Raw genomic sequence first — 18,034 nt, forward strand, 5'->3', positions numbered from 1 at the left:
AACTGGTAATGACAGTCCTGTACAGCGAATCTCAGGTACGCCTGATGAGGGGGATATATGTGGACATGAAGGTATGCATCCTTTATGTCTAGTGACACCATAAAATCCCCCCTTCCAGGCTGGAGATAACCGCCCAGAGCGATTCCATCTTGAATTTGAACTTTTTCAAGTACAGGTTTAGGGATTTTAGATTTAGAATGGGCCTGACTGAGCCATCCGGTTTCGGAACCACAAACAGGGTTGAATAGTACCCCTTTCCCTGTTGAACTAGGGGAACATTGGCAATCACGTGCTGTTGATACAGCTTTTGAATTGCAGCTAAAACTATCTCCCTCTCTGGGGGAGACGCCGGTAAAGCCGATTTGAAAAATCGGCGCGGAGGCACCTCTTCGAATTCCAGCTTGTATCCTTGGGATACAATTTCCATCGCCCAAGGATCAACGTCTGATTGAACCCAGACGTGGCTGAAGAATCGAGGACGTTACAACTTTATAATGTTTATCGTGTTTGGTTTCTCCCAGTCACAAGTGATTCTGGTAACTTAGCAACCATACCAAACATTGGTATTGGACCAGTGTTGATGTTGATGTTCCTGTAGGCCACATGATCGGGAGTTCACCCGGTCACCTGATCTAGTTATGCTTAACCACACAATTGTGGATTTCTATTTATTCTCTCTGTGAATTCAATAAGTATTACCTATAGAACACTATGGGTCAGACTCGGCCACGTGACCGGGATTCCACCCGGTCACGTGATCTAGTTATTTTCCCAAATAGTTATTTATTTTCTTCCCTTGTTTTATTTTATTCATTATATTATTAATTTACAATATCAAGTACTCTTTATGCAATATAAGCCTTATATATAAGGTAAACAAAAGCACTATGCCGCTGATTAATGTGTTTTATCTTATTATTATTATTATTTTATATTTTGCATATTTTTTTATTTCATTATATGAATTGTACAACACCTATGAGGTGGCCCGGACCTTCGGTTCTGGGGGGAATCATACCATTTGTTATAGAATGTTAGCACAAGAATACGGGTTGCCTAGCAACCGCACTAAACTCTTTACACCTAACTATTAAGCAACATGATTGGTGAACATTAACATGTGACTGCAGTCACGTGATCGTTAACCTGTCCGATCACGTGTCCCGACGTCACACACAACAGCTCTGAGTGAAATACCTCTCAGGTCATCAAAGTTCTACTTCCTGATGAGAGGATCACATGATTTTATTCACATGACACACGGGATCTTCCCTATTGGTTCTTTCCTTGACATGAGACTTATCCAAGGATCACATGATCGGAAATACTGTAGGAATCGCAAACAAAAACATTGAGATTTTGCTCTCGTCTCCAGCTTCGTTTCTATTCAATATCTAACTAGATAGTTCCCTATTGTGAATACTAAGGGTTTTGTTCTATTTTAGAACTGTTTTTGAAGAAAAATGTTTATTGCATTAATTATCAGCTGTCTCCACTTATGAGATCACTTCCCCTATAAAAAGGGTACCAGTCTCATTACTACACCACCTTTGATAAAGCTGCCTGGTGCAGCGAAACGCGTCAGGTTCAGACCTTGGGTGGATCTTTGTTGACCAGCACCACCACTGCACAAACGTTTACAGTCTGGACCCTGCAGCTTACCTCCTCCGTGGACCAGGACTCCACTGTCTGCATTGCCACCGCCTACCACTCACTTTTGGAGATCCTTCACATCGGAACACGGAACATTTACCTACTGTGAACCAGGACTCTACCATTTGTTGCCATTGCTATACGAACTTGCATCCATGAGAGCCTCTTAAATTGGAACACAGACTTTGTAATCGCATCCATTCGGATGAATCACTCTTCATTTGGTCCTTATTTATGACTGTCTATATGCTTTGCATGCCTGTGCTAATTGGTGCCAGTACCCAAAGGGTCTCAAAGTCCACCAAAGATTTAATTGTGAGACATAGATTTTATGCCTACATTTTATGTCTAAATTTTTTATTTTAATTATTGATATGTTTTTATATGTATAAGTTCTTCACACAAACATTAAATGTACCTAATGTATATTACTCTGTGTCAATTAGCGCTGTATAAGTTTCTCTTTTTTTTACGCCCGGAAGGAAGACTGCTGACAGAGCGCTCACGTGCTGTTCCGCCCAGCGGAGAACTCTTGTGGCCTCCGCCATTGCCGCCCTGCTCCTTGTTCCGCCTTGGCGGTTTAAGTACGCCACCGCTGTTATGTTGTCCGACTGGATCAACAGGGAGACCCTGAAGAAGGTTCTTCGCCTGCAGGAGGCCGTTGTAAATGGCTCTTAACTCAAGAACATTTATGTGGACAAGATTCCTGGCTTGACCATTTTCCCTGGAAACTTCTTCCTTGTGTGACTGCACCCCAGCCTCTGAGACTTGCATCTGTGGTCAGCAGGACACAGTCCTGGATTCCGAAACGGCGTCCCTCTAGAAGGTGAGAACCGTGCAGCCACCACAGGAGAGAAATCCTGGTCCTGGAAGATACTTATCTTCCGGTGCATGTGTAGGTGAGACCCGGACCATTTGTTCAGCAGATCCAGGGCCGGATTAACAATGGGGCGGATGGAGCTGCAGCTCCAGGCCCCCCATTGAAAATAGGCCCACAGGATCCCCTGCAATGCAGCCAGTGTTAACAGGAAAAAAACACTGGCTGCATTACTTTGTCCCCACAGTGGCCTGTACTCGCCCCTCCAGTGGGCCGGCTGCCAGGATCGGCAGCATTTGATAACGGCACCCTGTGCAGCCAGTATCGGAGATTCTGCAGGCTGCTGGTGCTCAGTGGCTGGGCTGTGAAGCACTTCCTCATACTGCAAGCCCCGCCCTCTGCATGACATCGTGCAGGGGGCGGGGCCAGCACTCGGCACTGCAGCTATCATGACACCCTATACTGAGGCATGAAAAAGGTAGGAGAGAAGAAGGTACATGGGTGGGAAAGTAAAGATGGAATATAGGTAAGGAATGAGATTAAGGTATGTTAGAAAAGAAGTAAGTAAAGAAAGATATACTCTATGTGAGAGAGTAGAAAGAATGGCAAGCATGACGTGAGAGATTAAGTAATTGCAAAATACGCGCTACAGGCATTTTGTGACCCCATTTTTAAAAATGAGGGGTCCTGCAGGACGGGGCTGTGCAGCCTGTAACAATTCTCAGAGTCTCTCACTGCCAGCAGCGGTCTCATCCAATCGCCACCTTAGACCTATGTCCTCCCCTCTCTACCCACCATCGCACACTGCGCCTCTCTCCAATTTAAATCAGGTGTGACTATGTGCACATCAGGGGAGAGGTTGTTGGTGTGGCTGCAGCGGCGGCAGGGGGAGAGCTTGTCGGTGTGATTTGGGCAGCAGCGGCGGCAGGGGGAGAACTTGTCGGTGTGACTTCGGCGGCAGGGGGAGAGCTTGTTGGTGTGATTTGGGCTGCAGCGGCGGCAGGGGGAGAGCTTGTCGGTGTGATTTGGGCGGCGGCAGGGGGAGAGCTTGTCAGTGTGATTTGGGCGGCGGCAGGGGGAGAGCTTATTGATGTGATTTGGGCTGCAGCATAGGCAGGGGGAGAGGTTGCTGGTGTGACTTCGGCAGCGGCGGCAGGGGAAGAGCTTGTTGGTGTGACTTGGGCTGCAACGTTGGGAGGGGGGAGAGCTTGTTGGTGTGACCCGAACTGCAGCGTCAGCAGAGCTGTGCTGGTGCTGACGAGGACCATGAAGCTGAGCCGGCAGATCACGGTGCTCAGCAGCGCTTTCTGTGTGGTAATATTCTTCCTCTACCTGATGCGGGACCGGGCCAGTTTGATCACCTAAGAATCCCCACAGGGAGGTGAACTTCCCCATTTCTCTGTGCTGCACATTACATAGTTAATTATCTGACAGGTGATGTCTTATAGGCCCTACACACTGGCCGATAATCCTCAAATATATGAACGATCTCGTTGAACGAGATACCGTTCATACCTTTGAGTGTGGAGTCACCAGCGATGAACGATGCGCGGCCCCGCGCAAGTCTGCGTACGCCATGCTAAAAGTTTTGCAAATGCCGGCCTGCAGCAAATCTGTTCGCAATTCACTCACCATCTAATGTTTTTTTCTAGTCTGTGTAGTCTGTGCGTAGCCCAGGAGTTACTCCTACAGTGCCAAAGAAATAGGCTGATTGAGCCGGAGCTGACGTCACACACCCTCCCTGAAAACGCTTGGGATCTGTAATGTGGGGAGGTACTGTAGTGTAGTAATATACCACCACACCACCCTGGCCACTCAGGGAGAACTTCTCTGCGGCGCTGATCACATGCCCTGTGGCGGCACACAATAGACCCTTCATAAATTTCAGCTCCAGGCCTATGTGGACCTTAATCTGGCACTGAGCAGATCGCACTGAAACACCCGGGCATGAAACCTGCCAAACGGAATGGATTCGTAAGCCGCAACCATCTTCCCTAGCACTCGAGTGCATTGATGAATCGACACTCTTGCCGGTCTCAGAAGTTCCTTGACCATGGTCTGGATTTCCAGAGCTTTGTCTGCCAGAAGAAACACTCTGTAGTTCCGTGTTTAGGATCATGCCCAAGAAGAGCAGCCGATTTGTTGGGATCAACTGAGACTTCGGCAAATTTGGAATCCAACCGTGATGTCGCTGAACCGACAGGGAGAGTTCCACATTTCTTAGCAACATTTCCTTTGATCTTGCCTTTATTAGGAGATCGTCCAAGTACGGGATAATTGTGACCCCCTGCTTGGGAAGGAATTCCATCATTTCCGCCATTACCTTGGTAAAAATCCTCGGGCCGTGGAAAGCCCAAACGGCAGCGTCCGAAATTGGTAATGACAATCCTGCACCGCAAATCTTAGGAAGGCCTGATGAGGAGGATATATCGGGACGTGAAAGTAGGTATCCTTTATATCGACTGACGCCATAGAATCCCCCCCTTCTAGGCTGGAGATCACAGCTTGAAGAGATTCCATCTTGAACTTGAAAGTCTTCAAGTATGGATTGAGGGATTTTAGGTTCAGAATCTGTCTGACCGAGCCGTCCGGCTTCGGCACGACAAAGAGGCTCGAATAGAACCCTCCCCCCCCCCCCGTTGGGACGGGGGAACCGGAACAATGACCCTCTGTTGACACAGCTTTTGTATTGCAGCATTTACTACTTCCCTTTCTGGAAGAGAAACTGGCAAGGCCGACTTGAAAAAGCGGCAGGGGGGTATCTCCTGAAACTCCAGTTTGTACTCTTGGGAGACTGTCTAAGACCCAAGGATCCAGGGCCGATTGAACCCAGACCTGACTGAAGAATCGGAGACGGCCCCCCACCGGCACGGACTCCCGCAGGGGAGCCCCAGCGTCATGTGGTGGACTTGGTAGAGGCGGGGGAGGACTTTTGGTCCGGGGTGCCAGGCACGGCAGGTGACCTTTTTCCCCCTCCTCTACCCTTTGAAGCGAGGAAGGACGAGCCCTTTCCTTTTTTGTATTTATTAGGCCGAAAGGACTGCATCTGATAATAGGGCGCCTTTTTCTGTTGTGTGGGAACATAAGGAAGAAAAGATGACTTACCCGCAGTAGCGGTAGACACCAGGTCAGCAAGGCCATCACCAAACAAGACACTACCTTTAAAAGGAAGAGCTTCCATAGCTTTCTTGGAGTCTGCATCAGCATTCCATTGATGAATCCACAGCGCCCTCCTGGCCGAGACCGCCATGGCATTGGCTCTTGATCCCAAGAGGCCAATATCCCTCGCCGCATCCTCTAGGTAATCCGCAGCGTCCTTGATATAACCAACTATAAGGATAAGGAGGAGACTGTTGTGAATCACCTACAATTGTATTCAACGCTAAGAGTCATACTGCTTAAAGTGTGGAATAACACATCTCCTGTATCAATATTGATTTTGAAGTTATGTCTTTTAATAAATTAAAACATGTTATTACTTTGTTTTAAACATCGTTAACCATTCAAGAGTTAAAAAATTGGGTGTTGATACGACCCCCTGGCGCCGATTCTCCTACTGTTGTATGTATGTGTGTATGTATGTGTGTGTGTATGTATGTATGTGTGTATGTATATATATATATATATAAACAAACAAACAGAATTTGACGGCAGATAAGAACCACTTGGCCCATCTAGTCTGCCCCTTTTTTTTTTTTATCCTTTAGGCAATCTCAACCCTTTTTGAACCATAATTCTTTGTAAGGATATTCATATGCCTATCCCAAGCATGTTTAAATTGCTCTACAGTCTTTGCTTCTACCACATCTGATGGGAGACTATTCCACTTATCCACTACCCTTTGTGTGAAGTAATTTTTCCTTAAATTTCCCTTGAACCTCCCCCCTCCAGTCTCGGTGTATATCCTCGAGTTCTAAGATTTCTCTTCCTTTGAAGAATGTTTCCCTCCTGAACTTTAAGACCCTTGATATATTTGAAAGTTTCTATCATGTCCCCCCTTTCCCTTCTCTCCTCCAAGCTATACATGTTAAGATCTTTTAGCCTTTCCGGGAACGTTTTGTGATGTAGGCCATACACCATTTTAGTTGCCCTTCTTTGTACACTCTCTAATGTATTTATATCCTTCTGGAGATATGATCTCCAGAACTGGACACAGTATTCCAGATGGGGCCGCACCAATGACCTATACAGTGGCATTATCACTTCTTTTTTCCTACTACTGATTCCTCTCCCTATGCAACCAAGCATCTGACTTGCCTTTCTCATTGCTTTGTTGCATTGCTTTCCTGCCTTCAAGTCACTTGAAATCGTGACTCCTAAATCCCTTTCCGCCTCAGTGGTTTCCATTATAGTACCCTTGATACTATACTTATAGGCCCTACACATTGGCCGATCCGCCGCCGAGCTGCCCAAAGGCATGTGTGTAGGGCCCTTTAGCCTTTGGGTTTTTGAGACCCAAGTGCATGTATGTATGTGTGTGTATGTATGTATGTGTGTGTGTATGTATGTATGTATGTATATATATATATATATATATATATATATATTATACACACAGAATGTTCAGCACTCACCTTAGCAAGCTCACCTATCCTCACAACATCAATAAACAAATGATGGGGGTTTAGTTAGTGAATTGGCCAATGCACGTAAGCCTGCAACCTGCTCGCCAAGGTACCCCACCTTCTTGCAGGTCCTACACTATCACAGAGTCTTAAAAATTAAACCCTGCAACTGTATATGTGTGTATATAAAAAACTGACCCCCTGTGGTGGTCAATGTCTGAGCATGCATGTTGCACAAAAAGGTATAGTCTTTTCCTGCAAGACCATGCTCCTTACAGCGATGCTACGTCCCCTTTTTTTGGGGATGCGTGCAAATTCTTGCCCAAAAAAATCTTTCTCACAAAGGTGCCTGCCCCTGTAGCTCCTCCTACATTACCCACAGCTCCGCCCACTGCTGCTCACACCTGGGAGTTCCTGAGCCTATTTTTCTACAACAATATCACTGATTAAAACCCATTTATACGTTGTTTAATTTAGTATTCTACACAATGAGGTAGCAAGATATTTATTAATACATCAATAACTACTTGAAGTTTTGGAGGGTAGATGAATGATTGTGTGTGAGGGCATTAGATAATGCATACTATTCTGTTTCCTATTCTTTAGGGTACAATAGTAATAGGGAAGACATCCCATAAAGTGTAATTGCAGAGATTAATCAGTTGAACTTTTACTTAGCCCCATCATATGATGGACAACCCATCATCCACATGCCTATCACTTTAAAATAAACATGCCAAAGCAGATGTATTAAAGATGTAAGAGCAAGGCAGAAATCTTGCTCCTGGAAGCTGCAGAGGACCCTTATTACATTGGTGCTACTACAATGTTATCTTTAATTGCTAGGGGTTAAGTGCCAATACAACTTACATCTAAAACAATGTCCTACCAAAAGATTATTTTGTTTGAAACGTGATAAAACTAAACTCTCATAAACCTCCCAATAATCTCTACTTGTCCAGGATACGTAGGCCAAGCAGTTGTCCGAGTATGGGATCCTCTCCTGTTTGTTTGATTTTTTGTTTTGTTTTAATTTTTATAATAAAGATGTGGAGTGCTGTCTAATTAACTGCCACCAGTTGCTATATTATAGATATATTTACATGTGGCAAAGTACCTCTCCTACCACAAAAAAATAATAAAAAAAAAAAATATATATATATATATATATATATATATATATATATATATATATACAATCCTGATTCATGCCTCTTACATCTTTTGCCATTTTTCTTCCTTATAGTAATGCCCGTTACACAATATGCTACACACAGTTATGCCTAGGTTGGCCAATCTCTGGATCGGCGGGATTCTGGGATTTAGGCCAAAAATCGTCCGGTATTCAATCCCGGGATTGTAAACTCCAATCCTGGGGATTTCGGGATCAGGTTTCCTTTGGGTTTTTTTAATGCCGGGCAGCGTTGAGCGTCCTCGGGAGACTCAGCCAGTTCCTGGCTGAAGTCAGAGGTCACGCAGCGCCGCCAGCCATCCGCCGCACTGACCTCACCAGCTCCCCTTGCGCAGCGTGACGTAAAGTCAGAGGTCGAACTGCGCAGCTACCCGCCGCATGGACCTCACCAAACTAGAGGAATTGACCTACCCACCCTCCTAGGTACTGTGGTGGTCAGTTATATATGCGAGGTGGGTACTGGAAACAAACCAATCCCGGGAGTCCCAGCATTGACCATTTTTCAATCCCGATACCCGGGATTGAAAAAATGGCCTGGGATTGGCCTCCCTAGTTATGCCCCACAATGAAATTTCTAATTACATTTAAATTACCTGCTCGTTGTCAGCGGTTTCATGCTCATTGCCATGGGTTTTATGCTTTTTGGTTGTGATGTCATGCTTGTTGTCAGGGGTTTCATAGGAGAAGATATATTTCTGCATCTTCTGGTGGCGCCAGCATTCCCAGCACTTCTGCGTCACTGATACGCTAGAGGTCCAGTATGACCTAGCATCTGACTCCTGCTACGCCACGTTCCTTCTTGCACCCAACTGCTCAAAAGGAAAAAATTGCTGGCCCTGGCTGAAGGGTCCAGAACGCCATTCCTGATGTCAGCATTTTCCAAAAGAGCTTCAGAAACAGCGCTTCGGACCGTTCCGTACACAAAACTAGTCTTGGTTCTAACTGTACAGTATAGCCATGCAGTTTATGCCACATAACTTTGGGGTAACTAGAGTATTTGAGACTTGTAATTTCCAATCAGGAATTCTCACTATCTTTGCTGCTTTAGCTGCTTGAGGAGGGTACTGATCTTTCTTTTGTAGTTTGACATATCCATATCCTTATTGCTGCTATAAGCACGTCTGTTGTAGGAAGGAAAGGTTACTTGAAAATCTTGTAGAAGGACACTTGTTTTAGATTGGGTACTTATGACCATACCTGGGTAGTCCCGAATAATAGAACTAATCTACCGTGGAGCAACAATTCTGGATGCGTTCAGCATTCCAGCTTGATGGGATGTTGTCGGTCATGTGACCAAAGTCGAAATCCTGACACCACCACTGCCGGATCACCAATAGCCTGGGATGCTGAAGGTGAGTATCAGGATTAGGGCCTGGGGAGGGGGGGGGGGGGGGGTTTAGGGTTAGGCACAGGGGGAAGGGGGGGGGGGGGGGTGCGGGAGTTAGGGACTAGGCTAGCCACCACTCCTGGAGGGTTAGCCATAGCAGCAACCACCTGTGGGTTAGGTTAGGGGGGGACGGGTAGGAATACTTTCCACCTACGATGCTGGGATTGTCGCATTCAGGATGCCGCTGTCAGCCATGTGACTGCCGTCATCCTGACTGCCATGATTTAGTATGTGTTCCCACAATTCCTTCAGCAGCATTTTAATGCAACCAGTGAGTAAGGAAAATTACTCTTATCACCTTACCAATTTTTTTTGGGCTCTGGGTGGTCAATAGGCGTCCTCCAGTTACTTTTGAATTACACATCCCAACCCTGCAACAATTTTAGCAGGTGCCAAATAGCAAACTGTGGAAGGGCATGCTGGGATGTGTAGTATTACAGCAGCTGGAGGGCCGCTTATTGCTCACCACTGTATTAGCTCATGTTTCTGGCAAATCTAAAACTGCATTGATAGTGTATAGCAAAAATTTTGCAATGTCTTTAAGACATACCAATTCAGAAGTTAATGAATATATCATATATATGGTAATGAGATTACTTATGTTCTAAACTTGTTCATTCCTCTCTTTCAGATGCTGTGTGTGCTGGTGAAACTGCCCATTTCGTCACACAAAAATGGCTGAAGAGGATTCTTCCTGGGGGTAAGTCTACCAACTTAAGCATTTATAGATTCACATAAAGGGCCTAATTCAGAGTTGATCGCAGCAGCAAACTTGTTAGCAGTTGGGCAAAACCATGTGCACTGCAGGGGGGGGGGGCAGATATAACATGTGCAGAGAGTTAGATTTGGGTGGGGTATGTTCATACTGAAATCTGAATTGCAGTGTAAAAATAAAGCAGCCAGTATTTACCCTGCACAGAAACAAAATAACCCACCCAAATCTAACTCTCTGCAAATGTTATATCTGCACCTGCAGTCGACATGGTTTTGCCCAACTGCTAACAAATGTGCTGCTGCGATCAGCTCTGAATTACCCCCATAGAACAAAACTTCAATGTTATCGTATGCCTGGCTTTAAAATATTGAAATAGATTAGAAACCGTATGGGTTGAGTTACACTATCAGGCTTTTAGCCTGGTACACACTAGACGATGTGTTTTCCCGGCCTGGTTTCCGACATCAGCAAGTGCATACACACTTTCTGATGTCGACAGAGCGGAGGTGGGGGAGGAGCGGGCCATGCTGTATTCGGTAGCATGGCTCTCGCTGGCAATGTCGGCCATGCATGCAGGTTCGACGGACGATGTCGCTGACAACGCACGGGAGCGTTCATAGTCAGCGACAGTGCATACACACTAGACGATATCGTGAACGATGCACATGGTCCACAATATCGTTCTAGACTCTGGTTTGTATTCGGCATTAGCTGTATGTTAGCTGACGTTCCTTATTGACTTGTCTATTCAGTGCAAATTGCTTCTTTGTGTGATTTGCTCTTGAAATGTAATGTGGAAGCAATATGGTAAACATTTAGCTATGTCCAATGATTAAAACCTTTTACTGCTGTTCACATCATGATATTCTGTGATTAGCAAATTATTTGGATGAGGACATGAGCTTTTTTCTAGATCTAATAAGTGCCATTTGTTTTTCTCTGACGTCCTAGTGGATGCTGGGAACTCCGTAAGGACTATGGGGAATAGACGGGCTCCGCAGGAGACTGGGCACTCTAAGAAAAGAATTAGGACTACTGGTGTGCACTGGCTCCTCCCTCTATGCCCCTCCTCCAGACCTCAGTTAGAATCTGTGCCCGGCTCGAGCTGGTTGCACACTAGGGGCTCTCCTGAGCTCCTAGTAAAGAAAGTATTTATTAGGTTTTTTATTTTCAGTGAGATCTGCTGGCAACAGACTCACTGCTACGAGGGACTTAGGGGAGAGAAGCGAACCTACCTGCTTGCAGCTAGCTTGGGCTTCTAGGCTACTGGACACCATTAGCTCCAGAGGGATCGAACACAGGCCCAGCCTCGGTCGTCCGGTCCCGGAGCCGCGCCGCCGCCCCCCTTGCAAAGACGGAAGATCCGAGGAGAAAATCGGCGGCTGAAGACTCCGGTCTTCATTAAGGTAGCGCACAGCACTGCAGCTGTGCGCCATTGCTCCCCATGCACACCTCATACTCCGGTCACTGATGGGTGCAGGGCACTGGGGGGGGGGGGCGCCCTGGGCTGCAATTAGATTACCTTAAAAATGGCTAAAATACACATAATATAGTCTAATACACTATATATGTGTAAAATCCCCTGCCATAATATTAATATAAAGAGCGGGAGAAGCCCGCCGAAAAAGGGGCGGGGCTATCTCCCTCAGCACACTGGCGCCATTTTCTCTTCACAGCTCCGCTGGAAGACAGCTCCCCAGGCTCTCCCCTGCAGTTTCCAGGCTCAATAGGGTAAAAAAGAGAGGGGGGGCACTAAATTTAGGCGCAATACTGTGTATTATAGCTGCTATATGGAAAAATCACTTTGTGTAGTGTAATATCCCTGTGTTATATAGCGCTGTGGTGTGTGCTGGCATACTCTCTCTCTGTCTCCCCAAAGGACTTAGTGGGGTCCTGTCCTCAGTCAGAGCATTCCCTGTGTGTGTGCGGTGTGTCGGTACGGCTGTGTCGACATGTTTGATGAGGAGGCTTATGTGGAGGCGGAGCAGGTGCCGATAAATGTGATGTCACCCCCTGCGGGGTCGACACCAGAGTGGATGGATATGTGGAAGGTATTAACCGACAGTGTCAACTCCTTACATAAAAGGCTGGATGACGTAACAGCCGTGGGACAGCCGGCTTCTCAGCCAGTGCCTGCCCAAGCGTCTCAAAAGCCATCAGGGGCTCAAAAACGCCCGCTACCTCAGATGGCAGACACAGATGTCGACACGGAGTCTGACTCCAGTGTCGACGAGGATGAGACATATACACAATCCACAAGGGGCATCCGTTGCATGATTACGGCAATAAAAAATGTGTTGCACATTTCTGACATTAACCCAGGTACCACTAAAAAGGGTATTATGTTTGGGGAGAAAAAGCAACCAGTGGTTTTTTTCCCCCATCAGATGAGTTGAATGAAGTGTGTGAAGAAGTGTGGGCTTCCCCCGATAAGAAACTAGTGATTTCTAAAAAGTTACTGATGGCGTACCCCTTCCCGCCAGAGGACAGGTTACGCTGGGAGACTTCCCCGAGGGTGGAGAAGGCGCTCACACACTTGTCAAAAAAGGTGGCACTGCCGTCTCAGGATACGGCCGACTTAAAGGAGCCTTCGGATAGAAAGCAGGAGGCTATCCTGAAGTCTGTATATACACACTCAGGTACTATACTGAGACCTGCTATTGCTTCAGCATGGATGTGCAGTGCTGCAGCAGCGTGGTCTGATTCCCTGTCTGATAACATTGATTCCCTTGACAGGGACGCTATATTGCTAACCATAGAGCATATTAAAGACGTAGTCTTATTTATGAGAGATGCACAGAGGGATATTTGCCGGCTGGCATCTAGAATAAATGCAATGTCCATCTCTGCCAGGAGAGTATTATGGACTCGACAGTGGACAGGTGATGCGGATTCTAAAAGGCACATGGAGGTTTTGCCTTACAAGGGTAAGGAATTGTTTGGGGATGGTCTCTCGGACCTCGTTTCCACAGCAACAGCTGGGAAGTCGACATTTTTACCTCAGGTTCCCTCACAGCCTAAGAAAGCACCGTATTATCAGGTACAGTCCTTTCGGCCCCAGAAAGGCAAGCGGGTTAGAGGCGCGTCCTTTCTGCCCAGAGGCAGGGGTAGAGGGAAAAAGCTGCACCATACAGCCAGTTCCCAAGAACAAAAATCCTCCCCTGCTTCCACTAAATCCTCCGCATGACGCTGGGGCTCCACTGGTGGAGCCAGGTGCGGTGGGGGCCCGTCTCCGGAACTTCAGCGACCAGTGGGTTCGCTCACAGGTAGATCCCTGGATTCTACAAGTGGTATCTCAGGGATACAAGCTGGAATTCGAGACGTCTCCCCCTCGCCGTTACCTCAAATCGGCCTTGCCAGCCACTCCCCAGGACAGGGAGGTAGTACTGGCGGCAATTCACAAGCTGTACCTCCAGCAGGTGATAATAAAAGTTCCCCTCCTTCAACAGGGAAGGGGTTACTATTCCACAATGTTTGTAGTACCGAAACCAGACGGTTCGGTGAGACCCATTCTAAATTTGAAATCCTTGAACACTTATATAAGGAAGTTCAAGTTCAAAATGGAATCGCTCAGGGCAGTAATTGCAAGCCTGGAAGATGGGGATTACATGGTATCACTGGACATCAAGGATGCTTACCTGCATGTCCCCATTTACCCACCTCACCAGGTGTACCTCCGTTTTGTGGTACAAGACTGCCATTACCAATTCCAGACGTTGCCGTTTGGTCTGTCCACGGCACCGAGGGTATTTACCAAAGTGATGGCCGAAATGATGATACTCCTTCGAAAGAAGGGAGTTGTAATTATCCCATACTTGGACGATCTCCTTATAAAGGCGAGGTCCAGGGAGTAGTTGTTGGTCGGAGTAGCACTATCTCAGGAAGTGCTACAACAGCACGGCTGGATTCTGAATATTCCGAAGTCGCAGCTGGTTCCTACGACGCGTCTGCTGTTCCTGGGTATGATTCTGGACACAGAACAGAAAAAGGTGTTTCTCCCGGAGGAGAAGGCCAAGGAGTTGTCATCTCTGGTCAGAGACCTCCGAAAACCAAAACAGGTGTCGGTGCATCACTGCACGCGAGTCCTGGGAAAGATGGTAGCTTCTTACGAGGCAATTCCATTCGGCAGATTCCATGCAAGGATCTTTCAGTGGGATCTGTTAGACAAGTGGTCCGGATCGCATCTTCAGATGCATCGGCTGATCACCCTGTCCCGGAGGGCCAGGGTGTCTCTGCTGTGGTGGCTGCAGAGTGCTCATCTTCTCGAGGGCCGCAGATTCGGCATACAGGACTGGGTCCTGGTGACCACGGATGCCAGCCTCCGAGGTTGGGGGGCAGTCACACAGGGAAGAAACTTCCAAGGACAATGGTCGAGTCAGGAGGCTTCCCTACACATAAATATTCTGGAACTAAGGGCCATTTACAATGCCCTAAGTCAGGCAAGACCCCTGCTTCAAAACCAGCCGGTGCTGATTCAGTCAGACAACATCACGGCGGTCGCCCATGTAAACCGACAGGGCGGCACAAGAAGCAGGATGGCGATGGCAGAAGCCACAAGGATTCTCCGATGGGCGGAAAATCACGTGATAGCACTGTCAGCAGTGTTTATTCCGGGAGTCGACAACGGGGAAGCAGACTTCCTCAACAGGCACGACCTCCGCCCGGGAGAGTGGGGACTTCATCCAGAAGTCTTCCAACTGATTGTAAACCGTTGGGAAAGGCCACAGGTGGACATGATGGCGTCCCGCCTAAACAAAAAGCTAAAAAGATATTGCGCCAGGTCAAGGGACCCTCAGGCGATAGCTGTGGACACTCTAGTGACATTGTGGGTGTACCAGTCGGTTTATGTGTTCCCTCCTCTTCCTCTCATACCAAAGGTGCTGAGGATAATAAGAAAGAGAGGAGTAAGAACTATACTCATCGTTCCGGATTGGCCAAGACAGACTTGGTACCCGGAACTGCAAGAAATGATCTCAGAGGACCCTTGGCCTCTGCCTCTCAGACACCCTGTCTGTTCCAAGACTTACCGCGGCTGCGTTTGACGGCATGTCGGTTGAACGCCGGATCCTGATGGAAAAGGGCATTCCGGTTGAAGTCATTCCTACGCTGATAAAAGCTAGGAAAGATGTGACCGCAAAGCATTATCACCGCATATGGCGAAAATATGTTGCTTGGTGTGAGGCTATGAAGGCCCCCACAGAAGAATTTCAGCTGGGTCGATTTCTGCACTTCCTACAGTCAGGACTGACTATGGGCCTAAAATTGGGTTCCATTAAAGTCCAGATTTCGGCCCCGTCTATTTTCTTTCAAAAAGAACTGGCTTCACTGCCGGAAGTTCAGACGTTTGTTAAGGGAGTGCTGCACATTCAGCCCCCTTTTGTGCCCCCGGTGGCACCTTGGTATCTCAATGTTGTGTTGGATTTCCTGAAATCACATTGGTTTGAGCCACTTCAGACCGTGGAATTAAAATATCTCACGTGGAAAGTGGTCATGCTTTTGGCCTTGGCTTCGGCTAGGTGGGTGTCAGAATTGGCGGCTTTGTCCTGTAAAAGCCCCTATCTGATATTCCATATGGACAGAGCAGAATTGAGGACGCGTCCCCAATTCCTCCCTAAGGTGGTATCAGCGTTTCATTTGAACCAACCTATTGTGGTGCCTGCGGCTACTGGGGACTTGGAGGTCTCCAAGTTGCTGGATTTAGTCCGGGCCCTGAAAATCTATGTTTCCAGGACGGCTAGAGTCAGAAAGACTGACTCGCTGTTTATCCTGCATGCACCCAACAAGCTGGGTGCTCCTGCTTCTAAGCAGACTATTGCTCGCTGGATCTGCTCCACGATTCAACTTGCACATTCTGCAGCTGGACTGCCGCATCCTAAATCAGTCAAAGCCCATTCCGCGAGGAAGGTGGGCTCTTCTTGGGCGGCTGCCCGAGGGGTCTCGGCTTTACAACTTTGCCGAGCTGCTACCTGGTCGGGATCAAACACGTTTGCAAAATTCTACAAGTTTAATACCCTGGCTGAGGAGGACCTTGAGTTTGCTCATTCGGTGCTGCAGAGTCATCCGCACTCTCCCGCCCGTTTGGGAGCTTTGGTATAATCCCCATGGTCCTTACGGAGTTCCCAGCATCCACTAGGACGTCAGAGAAAATAAGAATTTACTCACCGGTAATTCTATTTCTCGTAGTCCGTAGTGGATGCTGGGCGCCCATCCCAAGTGCGGATTGTCTGCAATACTTGTACATAGTTATTGCCTAACTAAAGGGTTATTGTTCTGAGCCATCTGTTAGTGAGGCTCAGTTGTTCTTCATACTGTTAACTGGGTATAGTTATCACGAGTTGTACGGTGTGATTGGTGTGGCTGGTATGAGTCTTACCCGGGATTCCAAATCCTTTCCTTATTGTGTCAGCTCTTCCGGGCACAGTTTCCCTAACTGAGGTCTGGAGGAGGGGCATAGAGGGAGGAGCCAGTGCACACCAGTAGTCCTAATTCTTTTCTTTAGAGTGCCCAGTCTCCTGCGGAGCCCGTCTATTCCCCATGGTCCTTACGGAGTTCCCAGCATCCACTACGGACTACAAAAAAATAGAATTACCGGTGAGTAAATTCTTATTTTTCCCATGGAATTACATGGTATATCCAAAATCATTAGCTGTGTTATCGCTGGTGTTGCCTGGGTATTCTCCTTTTCTTCTGCCTCCGCTTCTTACTTTCCCCTCTTTCAGTAAATTTGCCTACCTACTGTATGCTACTGAACTGTAGTCTTATATCCAGACAGGAAGAGCATACAAACTCCACACAGTGCCATAGACAGCATGTAGCACATAGCTTTGTATTACTAGAAACCTGGGACTGACCATACTGTTTCCACAGGTGAGCAGTAACTGACTGCAGATGAAGAATTGCTGATCTGGATACTAGAGTATTAAAGAATGAAGATGTACGCTGGATGCCAAACATGGATTTTATGTTCAGCTATGTTTATCTGTTGTCCTGCATTTATTTTCAGTTACCATAATGAATTTAACAATGAATCAACTTTAAAACAATATACCAATAGTGTTTTTTTGTTTGTTTTCATTGCCCATGATGGCTGCCGGTATATATGTACCTGAGCTTGTCATAGCTGTTGCCAGCCTTTGTGTTTTTGGTAAGAGTCCTTGTACATGTGAATATTTAATAAAAAAGTAAACCAATTAAGTAGCACTTTCAGTTTTGCGCCTAGCACACTTGCATATTGTTATTGCTAGTAATGTGTTCCATCTAATCTAAAAAAGATGCTGAACAATACAGCATGCTGCACTCATTCACTGAAGCAATATTTAAGTGCTGTAATTTCTGAATGCAGCTGCAATGGACTGGTATACGTAACATTAAATATACACTAATGGTAGCATGTTTGTTGTGCCTACACATTAGCAGATTATTGTTTCAACTAGCTGGCTGGTTGGAACGATCATCTTTTAGTGTTTCGCCATCAAAGAACTTGCTCCACAAATTTGTCCTGGCCACAGAAAAGAGGATGATCCAAAGTATTCCTCCTCCACCACTGTTGAAAGAACCACTTCAAGTAAAGCTAATCTTGTTTGCAGTGTCTTACAATACTCATCTCGGTCATCTACCTCCCTCCTACAGGAGGGTACACACTGGGAGATGTGTGCTGAGCGATCTAGCACAGACCGCTCAGCACACATCTCTCCCCCCTCTCAGC

At 46.9% G+C, this 18,034-nt stretch overlaps 1 long non-coding RNA gene across 1 annotated transcript in view; it reads left to right on the forward strand.

The window, feature by feature from the left end:
* LOC134917971 (uncharacterized) overlaps window positions 1-17,519 on the forward strand; it is a 99,912-nt gene extending 82,393 nt beyond the window's left edge. Inside the window, exons 3-4 of the long non-coding RNA XR_010177435.1 lie at window positions 10,246-10,314; window positions 17,197-17,519. This is a non-coding gene — a long non-coding RNA (uncharacterized LOC134917971). The remainder of the gene's footprint in view (window positions 1-10,245; window positions 10,315-17,196) is intronic.
* The last annotated feature ends 515 nt before the right edge of the window (window positions 17,520-18,034 follow it).

Source organism: Pseudophryne corroboree, chromosome 1 (assembly GCF_028390025.1).
Source record: "Pseudophryne corroboree isolate aPseCor3 chromosome 1, aPseCor3.hap2, whole genome shotgun sequence".
In the NCBI taxonomy this organism is placed as follows: Eukaryota; Metazoa; Chordata; class Amphibia; order Anura; family Myobatrachidae; genus Pseudophryne; species Pseudophryne corroboree.